The sequence below is a fragment of the Rutidosis leptorrhynchoides genome, chromosome 4 (assembly GCF_046630445.1).
Source record: "Rutidosis leptorrhynchoides isolate AG116_Rl617_1_P2 chromosome 4, CSIRO_AGI_Rlap_v1, whole genome shotgun sequence".
NCBI classification, from domain to species: domain Eukaryota; kingdom Viridiplantae; phylum Streptophyta; class Magnoliopsida; order Asterales; family Asteraceae; genus Rutidosis; species Rutidosis leptorrhynchoides.
The window spans coordinates 440486005-440497110 of record NC_092336.1 but is presented as its reverse complement, the minus strand read 5'-3'; the positions used below and the strand labels follow the sequence as shown (position 1 = coordinate 440497110).

General features: G+C 33.4%; 1 non-coding gene across 1 annotated transcript; it reads left to right on the top strand.

Annotated features, from left to right (window-relative positions):
* The first annotated feature begins 8141 nt into the window (after positions 1 to 8141).
* On the top strand, positions 8142 to 8248 carry LOC139846032 (small nucleolar RNA R71). Its single transcript, XR_011758779.1, has one exon. It is a non-coding gene; the product is annotated as a small nucleolar RNA R71 (small nucleolar RNA).
* The last annotated feature ends 2858 nt before the right edge of the window (positions 8249 to 11106 follow it).

The window sequence follows — 11106 nt, the reverse complement described above, 5'->3', positions numbered from 1 at the left end:
ATCTTTATGAAAACATTTGATCTTTTGAAAATTCAGGCTAGATTTTACCCTAGACAAGTTTTCTGATTTGATCCATCATCGGTGTTGCAAAATATATTTGTGGATCAATATTTTGGCTAAAACTTTTAGGCTTGTATAATCCACTGCCATCCCGGTATCGGATAGCACACATCCAGTTTACTTGTTCCGTATATTACCTTTCGGTAAACTACCGTCCAGTTGTAAAGGAAAGCGATGAACAAGAAACTGTTAAGGCAATGTCTTGTGACATGCATTTGATTATGGTCTAATTACGTGTTGGATGCTAGTACTATCCTTGGTAGGAGCAATAGTAAAGATCATCCTATAATTTTTTTTTTCGGTCTGGCACAAGGTCCTGTCTCCGACCATGCTATGCAACCACCGTTCTTACGGTTGACACCCGATTTAGTTCAGGTGACCTAATGAATTCCCGGTGAATTCCTAGGATTTTACGCTCAATGGTAATGAACGCATTGAAAATGGGTTTTCAGAAAACAAATCGGTTTGTATTTTTTTATCAAAATATTTTCTCGTTCAAGCTCGAGTTTAGATATCATCGAATTCCATGAGTTTGAATTCTCAATCTTTAAGGTCAATCTCAAGGATTGAGTAATATCAGTCTTAAAAGCTGATTTTTAATCTTTAAGGAGATTATTCTTTTCTAGGGATCTGATTCATTAGTCTTATCAAGCTAATTTGCACGGTGCCCCCCCATTGTACGAGATAAATCCTTCTCATGGTTAGGATAAATCTGACCACCTGGCGACCCTGTTTGATGCTGAGGTCCGTGGATTTCCAGCCGATTTTAGTGATGACTTTTCTAGATTTTTCGTCAACCTACAGCTGGTCTGGACGACAACTTCTTGACCTAAATCAAGAAGCGCGTGTCTTTTTCGGAAGACTTTACTTCCTTTAAATGATGGAATTGATTCATCGTGTAGATCCATCTCTTCTTTTCTTTCATCGGGTAAAACAGTTAATTATCGTCCAAAGCAAAAGTATTTTCAATTGGTTGCACAAAAATATGTGATATATGTTTTGAATAACTTGGTAAAAATTTCCCACACTTGGCTTTTATTTTCCTTAATTTGCCTTTTTATTCTCCTCTATTCCATTCTAAATGAATTCTAACATTTTGGGTTGTTTCTCAATTTATGTCCTTTCTGAGGTAACGATAATTTCGGTATTAACACCTAGTTTTCATCGTTCATAAATATGTATAAACATGATTTTGAATTCATTTAGTTAAAAATTTTGAAAAATTTTACTAGAATTGGGTAATCAGTATATAAGACTAGGGCTGTTCTTTATTACCAGAGAGCACTAGATTCTAATACAACTACTGCGTTACAAGTATTTTTAATGGTAACCAAGTGTTTAAATAAAAAAAAAAAAATTTAAAATCCGAAATAATTTAACCCCTTCCCACACTTAAGATCTTGCAATGCCCTCATTTGCAAGAAATCAGTAACAATTTAAATTATTGAGGGTGATTAGCGTAGAAAAATGATTAAATTTTACCAACGTTTTCAAACATATTGGCGTTTGTTTGTTGAATGATAAATGGTGCACGTCATTTGTTCATTCCGTCTTGTTGTTATTTCACATATATTTTGCATCTTGTCATCAAAATTACTTGCTTTTGCTGAACTTAATGTCAGTCTTTGAAAATGCGCTTGTTTTACCCTGTTGTGTACATAAGATAAACTGCAAACATATATACATATTTTTGAAGTTTGGTATATTACCCCACATTCAAAAATTATTAAAATCTAATATATATGTTTTTTTTTATAAAACCTTTACTTAATAAAACAAATAAGTAATAATTTTAAAATTTGTTTCTTTTTAGACTGAGGGCGTTTCGGTACGTTGACCTAGTTCGTCCCCCAACAAAATTTTAAAATTTGTCTTTTTGTAGCGATTGTTTTAAAAGCTAAATTTTTTGGGTTTTTTAATGTTTTTGGCATACTTTAATTCAATAAGATTAAAAATAATGATAATAAAAGTTCTCGTCCCTCCCTCGGGTAAAGCAATTTCGGTTCAATGACCTAGTCTTCAACTTACGACGAATTTTAAAAATCATATTTTTAACTTAATGAGATAAAGTAAATTTTTGTTTTTAAATTCACACAACTTAAATATAAAATTCAAAATTAATATTAAAAATTCACACCAAACTTAAAATTTGAAATGCATAAAATTAAAAATTCATATTTTAAAAATTAAAAATTCACACCAAACTTAATTTTAAAAATTCATATTATAAATTCACACCAAACTTATATTAATTTTTCAAATATTTACAATTTTAAAAATATTGTTTTTACAAAGTTTACAATATTAATTTAAGATTTAAATATTAATTTTAAAAAACATGGTAAAAATAAAATTAAAAATCTTTTTGGCTTTTTATCCCACTTTAATCAATCAAATATTATCAAAAATATGCGCCCCTCTTTTCGGTAAAGTAATTTCGGTTCCAAGACCTAATTTAACTCATGACGAATTTTTGAAATATTTTGGGTTGATTGATTAAAGATATTTATACCTTAAGAATAAACGTTAAATTTCGCAGTGATGTAATAAATTTTTGAATGATATCAATAATTTCGGTCGCCAAACCTAATTTTATTCAATACCAATTTAATACTTTTTAGCGAACAAATTAGCGTTTATTATCAAAAGGTTAAAAATAAAAATAAAAATAAAAACTGTACAGACATACCTGTGAAATAGATTTCTTAGTTATATGATCTATCCCATTCATAAGATAGTCGGTTTAATTGGTTTTCCATGGCTACATAGGCGTAACCTCGAGCATTCAGTGTCTTTTCTTCTAAACATATGAACGGTCCGTCTCTGCATAAAGTAACAAATTCGGTATTTGAATAGGTTTGATTATTTGAACATTTACCTCCATGTGACCATTTTCCGCATTTGTGACATCGTTCTAGGTGTCGTGCTCTTCTTTTCGCTGCGGATTTTGATTTTCCTTTACCAAATTGTAATTTATTATCTTCGCATCTGGATTCTTTTCTAACTCCGTCCATTCTTTCTCTGATTACTGATACTAATTCACTCGAGAGTATGTCATTATTACGTTTAGTGATCAAAGCGTGTAGCATTAGACCATGGTTTAGTTCACAGGCAGTCTTCATTTCCTAAAAAAAATAAAAATTCAGAATGGGGGGAGAAGACTAGTTCTTTAGGGTCTGCTAGGGAAAGACCATTCGGGTTCCATTTTCGAAAACTACACGAAAACAGACAATCTAACTCTAACAAAAATACATATTATCCTTTAAAGACTTGATTCTCCCCACACTTAGTTAGCTGTGGTGTCGAAATTGTGATTAACTTCGTTGTCAACTTCCATCGGACCATGTATGTAGTGTTTAACTCTGTGACCATTAACTTTAAATTCAATCCCATTTGAATTTATTAATTCTATCGTTCCGTATGGGAAAACTCTTTTGACTATGAATGGTCCAGACCATCTTGATTTCAATTTTCCAGGAAATAGCTTGAATCGTGAATTGAAAAGAAGAACTCTGTCTCCTTCTTTAAATTCTTTTGAACTTCTGATTCTTTTATCATGCCATTTCTTCGTTCTTTCTTTATAGATTAATGAATTTTCGTATGCTTCATGTCTTAATTCTTCTAATTCGTTTAGTTGACTTAATCGTAGACGTCCAGCTTCATGTAAATCAAGATTACATGATTTCAAAGCCCAAAATGCTTTGTGTTCAATTTCTACTGGAAGATGACATGCTTTTCCATAAACAAGTCTAAAAGGTGTGGTTCCAATTGGAGTTTTGTAGGCTGTTCTAAAAGCCCAGAGTGCATCCTCCAATTTAATGGACCATTCCTTCGGATTTGATCCTACGGTTTTCTCTAGAATACGTTTTAAAGCTCGGTTGGTATTTTCAACTTGTCCACTTGTTTGTGGATGATATGCGGTTGAGATTTTATGAGTTACTCCATAACGTTTGAGAACTTTCTCAAGTTGATTATTACAAAAATGAGTTCCCCGATCACTTATTAAAGCTTTCGGTGTTCCAAACCTTGCAAAAAGACGTTTTAAAAAGTTGACTACAACTCGTGCATCGTTAGTTGGGAGAGCTTGTGCTTTCGCCCATTTAGATACATAATCAATGGCTACGAGTATATATAGATTATTATGAGATTTTGGAAATGGACCCATAAAGTCAATACCCCAAATGTCAAATACTTCACATACTTGGATGACATTTTGTGGCATTTCATCACGTTGACTTATTTTTCCGGCCCTTTGACATGCATCACAGGATTTGCAAAGAAGGTGTGCGTCTTTGTAAATTGTAGGCCAATAGAATCCAGCTTCATAAACTTTTCTTGCTGTTAGTTGAGGCCCATAATGCCCTCCTGTTGGTCCTGTGTGACAATGGTTTAATATTTTACTAGCTTCATCTCCAAATACACATCGGCGTATTATTCCATCGGGACAACTTTTAAACAGACGTGGATCTTCCCAGAAATAGTGTTTTATATCACTGAAGAATTTCTTTCGTCTTTGGTACGATAATCCTTTTTCAAGGAATCCGCATACTAAATAATTTGCATAGTCTGCAAACCATGGGATTACTTTATAATCTATCTTCAATAGATATTCATCAGGAAAGTTGTCTTGTATGGCTGATTCATTTAGAACTTCTAATTCGGGATTTTCAAGACGAGAAAGATGATCAGCGGCGAGATTTTCTGCTCCTCTTTTATCTCGGATTTCAATATCAAACTCTTGTAAGAGTAAGATCCAACGGATTAATCTTGGTTTAGCATCTTGTTTTGAAAATAGGTATCTAAGAGCAGAATGGTCGGTATAGACCACCGTTTTTGCTAGAACGAGATATGATCGAAATTTGTCAAAAGCAAATACAATAGCAAGGAGTTCTTTTTCAGTAGTTGTATAGTTCGTTTGTGCTCCTTGTAACGTCTTACTAGCATAATATATAGGTTGAAATCGTTTTTCAATCCTTTGTCCTAAAACGGCTCCCATTGCAAAATCACTTGCATCGCACATTAGTTCAAATGGTAGATTCCAATTTGGTGTTATCATGATCGGCGCATTAGTGAGTTTTTCTTTAAGAATATTAAAAGATTTGATGCACTCATCTGAAAAGATGAATGGAGCATCCTTTTCTAGGAATTTATTCATAGGAGTGGCAATTTTAGAAAAATCTTTTATGAAACGTCGGTAAAAATCGGCATGCCCTAGAAAACTCCTAACTCCTCTAACATTGGTGGGATGTGGAAGTTTAGCAATTACATCTACTTTAGCTCTATCCACTTCAATTCCTTCTTTTGAAATTTTATGTCCAAGAACGATGCCTTCTTTAACCATGAAATGGCATTTCTCCTAATTAAGTACTAGATTTGATTGTTCGCATCTAAGAAGCATTCGTTCCAGATTAACTAGACATGATTCAAATGTATCACCGAAGACTGAAAAGTCATCCATGAAAACTTCCATGCATTCTTCTATCATGTCGTGAAAAATCGCCATCATACACCTTTGAAAGGTTGCAGGGGCGTTGCAAAGTCCAAATGGCATGCGTTTGTAAGCAAAAGTACCATAAGGGCATGTGAATGTGGTTTTCTCTTGGTCCTCGGGTGCTATTGGAATTTGAAAATATCCGGAAAATCCATCTAGAAAACAATAGTAACTATTTCCGGCTAATCTTTCCAACATTTGATCTATGAAAGGTAAGGGAAAGTGATCTTTTCTGGTGGCGTCATTTAATTTTCTATAATCAATACACACACGCCATCCTGTTACAGTCCTAGTAGGAATAAGCTCATTTTTCTCATTTGTAATGACAGTCATGCCACCCTTCTTAGGTACGCATTGAACTGGGCTTACCCATGGACTATCAGAGATTGGATATATCAAACCTGCATCTAGCAGTTTAATAATCTCTTTCTTAACTACATCTTGCATATTAGGATTTAGTCTTCGTTGGCGTTGCACATATGTTTTATGACCTTCTTCCATAAGGATTTTATGTGTGCAATACGAAGGACTTATTCCTTTAATATCATGAATCTTCCATGCAATGGCTGGTTTATGAGCTTTCAACACAGAAATGAGTTGTGATTTCTCATTTTCAGTAAGAGAAGACGATATTATTACAGGTAATTCAGATTCACCATGTAAATAAGCGTATTCCAAATGGTTTGGAAGTGGCTTTAACTCTAATTTCGGAGGTTCTTCTATCGATGATTTGTATCGATATTTGTCTTATTCTTTTAGCATTTGAATTTCTTCTGTTGTTGGTTCATATCCATTAGCTATTAGTGTATCTAACATTTCAGCTTCATCAATTTGTTCTGTTCCTTCTCCTAAAGAACATTCTCCTGTTCCTTGTAATTCTGGAAATTCTTCTAATAATTCTGCATGTGCATCTATAGTTTGAATATAATAACATGTATCATCTGCAGATTGTGGTTGTTGCATTGCTCTATCAACTGAAAAGGTAACACTCTCATCCTCTATACTTAGGGTCAATTTCTTACCGAACACATCTATCATTGCTTTAGCCGTGTTTAAGAATGGTCTTCCTAATATGAGAGGAACTTGAGAATCTTCTTCCATGTCCAGAACAACAAAATCTACTGGAAATACTAATGTACCAACTTTAACTAGCATGTTCTCCATTATCCCTCTAGGATTTTTTATTGATCTATCGGCTAGTTGTATGCTTATTCTGGTTGGTTTCAATTCTCCAAGGTCTAGTTTAGCGTATAGTGAATACGGCATTAGATTTATACTAGCACCTAAGTCTGCCAATGCTTCTATTGAACTAAGACTACCCAGAAAATATGGAATTGTGAAACTTCCTGGATCAGATAATTTTTCTGGTATCTTATTCAACAGCACTGCTGAACAATTAGCATTCATAGTAACAGCCGAGAGTTCTTCCATTTTCTTTCTATTTGAAATTAGATCTTTCAAGAATTTAGCATATCTAGGCATTCCTAAAATCACATCAATGAAAGGAAGATTTACATTTATCTGTTTAAACATATCTAAGAATTTGGATTGCTCGACTTCAAGTTTCTCTTTCTTCATTTTACTCGGGTAAGGAAGTGGTGGTTGGTATGGTTTAACATAAGGTTTATCCTTAACTATGTTATCTTTATTAACCTTTTCAACTACCGGTTCTTTTTCCTTATCTTGATCAGGTTGTGGTTCTTGTGGAGTAGGAATAGCTTTATCAGAAGTTACAGGTATTTCAGGTGGTTTAAGTGTTGTACCACTTCTTGTGGTAATGGCTTTAGCTGTTTCATTCCGGGGGTTAGCATTTGTATCACTAGGTAGACTTCCCGGTTTTCTTTCACCTATTAACCTTGCTAGGTTACTTACTTCTTGTTCCAGATTTTGAATAGAAGCTTGTTGATTTCTAAATGCTTGAGCATTTTGTTCATTGGTTTGTTTCTGAGATGTGAAAAACTGCGTTTGAGTTTCAACTAGCTTCGTCATCATATCTTCTAAATTTGGCTTTTTATCATCGGTTTGTTGTGGTGGTTTGTTTTGAAAATTAGGTCTTTGCTGATTGTAAGTATTGTTGGATACTTGTTGATTGCTAGGACCTTGTTGGTTGTTGTATGGAATATTTAGGTTATAATTTTGGTTTTGATTGTAAATCGGTCTTGGCGGTTGATAATTATTCTGATAATTATTTCCAGGCCTTTGGTTTATGTATGAAATATTCTCTCTTTGTTCCATTGTTAATTCAATACTGAGACAATCTTTTGTCAAATGTGGTCCTCCACACTGCTCACAACTAATTCGTATTGAGTGAATATCCTTAGTCATCTTTTCCATTCATCTCTCCACAGCATCTATCTTTGCGGAAATGGAATCTAAGTCATGGCTAGAATCGGCTCTAGCTGCTTTAGATGATCTAATGATATCTTTTTCTTGGTGCCACTCATGTGAGTGGGAAGCAGTGTTATCAATAATTTTGTAAGCATCAGTTTCGGTTTTTTTCATAATAGAACCACCAGCTGCTATATCTATGTCTTTCCTTGTAGTGATATCGCATCCTTGGTAGAATATTTGTACTATTTGACAGGTGTCTAAACCATGTTGCGGACATCCTCTTAACAACTTTCCATATCTTATCCATGCCTCATATAGAGTTTCATTTGTTTTCTGTGTAAACGTAACAATTTCTGCTTGAAGTCTTACGGCTTTAGATGCAGGAAAGAATTGTTTAAGAAATTTGTCAACTAAAACATCCCATGTATCAATCGCCCCTTCAGGTAACGATTCTAACCAATCTTTGGCTTCTCCCTTTAAAGTCCAGGGAAATAACATGAGATATATCTGTTCATCCTCCACTTCTCGGATTTTAAATAGTGTGCAGATCCTATTAAAGGTACGTAGATGTTCATTTGGATCTTCCTTCGGCGCACCACTAAATTGGCATTGATTAGTCACCATGTGTAGAATTTGTCCTTTGATTTCATAATCTGGCGCATTAATGTCTGGATGAGTAATTGCGTGACCTTGGCCAGTGCGTTTAGCTCTCATTCGGTCTTCCATACTTAAAGGTTCCAGATTCTCCATAATTGAATTTGTTGAATCAGAATCACTAGGGGATTCTGATTTAATGGTTCGTTCCTCAACAATCTCTGTTTGAATGATTGGTGGTTCCAGAGGAAAGTTTAATGGTTCAGGATCTACGAACCGTTCCTGAATATTCTCTGGATTCTCAATTGTGAGGTTGGGTTCAAAAAATGGATTATCGGAAATTTGAATTGGAGTACTTGGTCGACTGGATGACGATTCTAAAGAAAAATCAACGGCGACAATATTTGCTAGATGTCTTGATCGAGTTACAGGTGGTGAACGTACAAAAGGTGGTGAACGTCTTGCTCGGTGCATTCACTGAATATCCTATTAGTTTTTAAAAATAATAAGAAAAACTTATATAAGTTATCCAATTAATAGACTTTTCTGATTTTTGCCCACGTTTCGAATAGCCAAAAGATGCAGCAGAGGGGCAGGATTCGTTTGGTCTCAATATAATTGAGGACTGTTTGGCTCCAACAACCCGTTCCACGTACAAATCCAACTATTACTACGAACCAGAAAAATGTCAACGTCTATTAATTTAACCACTTAGATAATTTTTCTTTCCGTTTAAGAAATTAGAATAGAATTAGATAAAATTCTATGTCCTATAACTAGAATGACGAGAAATAAGGAAGAAATAGATTGCGCGTCGAAAAGCGTCGAAAAATAAAAAGGTAGAAAAATAAAAGGCGTCGAAAAATAGGAAAAAAAAAACTTATAAAACTTAAAAACACTCGACTAATCCAACCTTATTACTATCACTATCTTAAAATTAAAATTGCAAATTGAGATCACTAATTGAAATTGTAATTGATACATAGGTAAAAGACGTCGAAAAAAAAAAAAATAGCGCGAAAAATGGCGTCGTAAAATTCTAAAGCACCTAAATTTTAATCTAAAGAAAAAGTACTTAAGGGATTTTTCTGCAAGGCCTAAAAATCTAGAAATAAAAATAACTATGGCAAATACTAGTAAGGAAAACTACTCTTCAGAGGCGGAGGTACCTATTAGGTACTGTGGGCCTGTGACACCACTAAATTTCTCATTTTGTTCACAACCAGTAGCCCATTTAGTGTAAATAAACTGAACTTGGTGTAAATGACACCACCAAAATCTGATGTGCACCTATGACTTTATTATTTGCGGTCCATAGCCTAGTTGTTTACCAGCCCATATATTGTTTTTAATAAACCATGACACGTGATGCAAGTGAATCTTTTAATTTGAGAGTCATTCACACGTACCATAATTTTATTGGTTGCTGAATTTTACGAAAAAAAAAAAAAATTTTCTTTAAAGCTAAAAGGGAGACGTATGATAATCATTGGAATCATAATTAGTGGGATTAGGTATTAAGATGATTGATTGTGAGCTGTAAAGTAACATTATCCTTTTAATCTCCACCGAATTGTATTGTCACGGACGTATTTTTTTTTTTTTAATATGAACTAGTGGTCTTTTGGGAAAAATGAAAATATATGAGAAAGTTGGTAGTCACTTTATGACTTGAGTCCTCTTTTAAATTGGCACTTTTTGGTGTGGTCTACTTTTTTTACCAAACTTTTAATAATTAAATTAAACATTTGCCTAACATTTTTATCCATACGCTGAACGCACACAAGCCATAATTTTATTATTTTTTTTTTATTATTATTTTTTTTTTTTTTTTTTTAAGAAAAACGATAGTGGGAACAAAGATAGTGGTTTTTTTTTAAAAAAAAAACTAGTACAACAAAAGAGGGACAAAGCGTGTCAAATTTTTTTTTCTCTTTTTTTTTACAAATATAAATTAAAAATATAGTGTTTCGCCGAGTTCCCCGGCAGCGGCGCCAAAAAAATACTTGATGTTGTAGGGATGGGGTACGAAATAGTATTATTTTTGTTACGAAATACTATTAAATATGCTACAATTTTACACAAGTTATTTATTTATTTATCGAGTGGATATACTTAAACCTTGCTACAACACTTATAGGCAGTGTACCTAATCGTAGAGTAGTGTAGTTTTTAGTAAGTCCGGTTCGTTCCACAGGGAGCTAGTGAAGTTTAACGCTATATTTTTACACACAATATTTGTAAAAAATACAAAAAAATATATATATGTACTAGTAGTATTATTATTATAAAAGGGGGTTTTTTTTACCGTTTAATGACCGGTTTGTCAATTTTTAAGACTTAAGTCACAATTAAAACCTAATGTAAAATATAAAAATAACTTAATTTAAAGAGTAAAGTAAATAACAATAAATAAAGTGCGATAAATTAAATGACATAAAATAAAAGTGCGATAATTAAAAATACGAAAAAGAGATAAAATAAAGGAATTATGCTTATTTAAACTTCCGTAATCATGATGTTTGACGTGTTGATTTTAATTTTATGCCCATGGGTTAATTGTCCTTTGTCCTGAATTATTTAATATGTCCATTTGGTTTTTGTCCATAACAGTCCATCAGTCATAAACA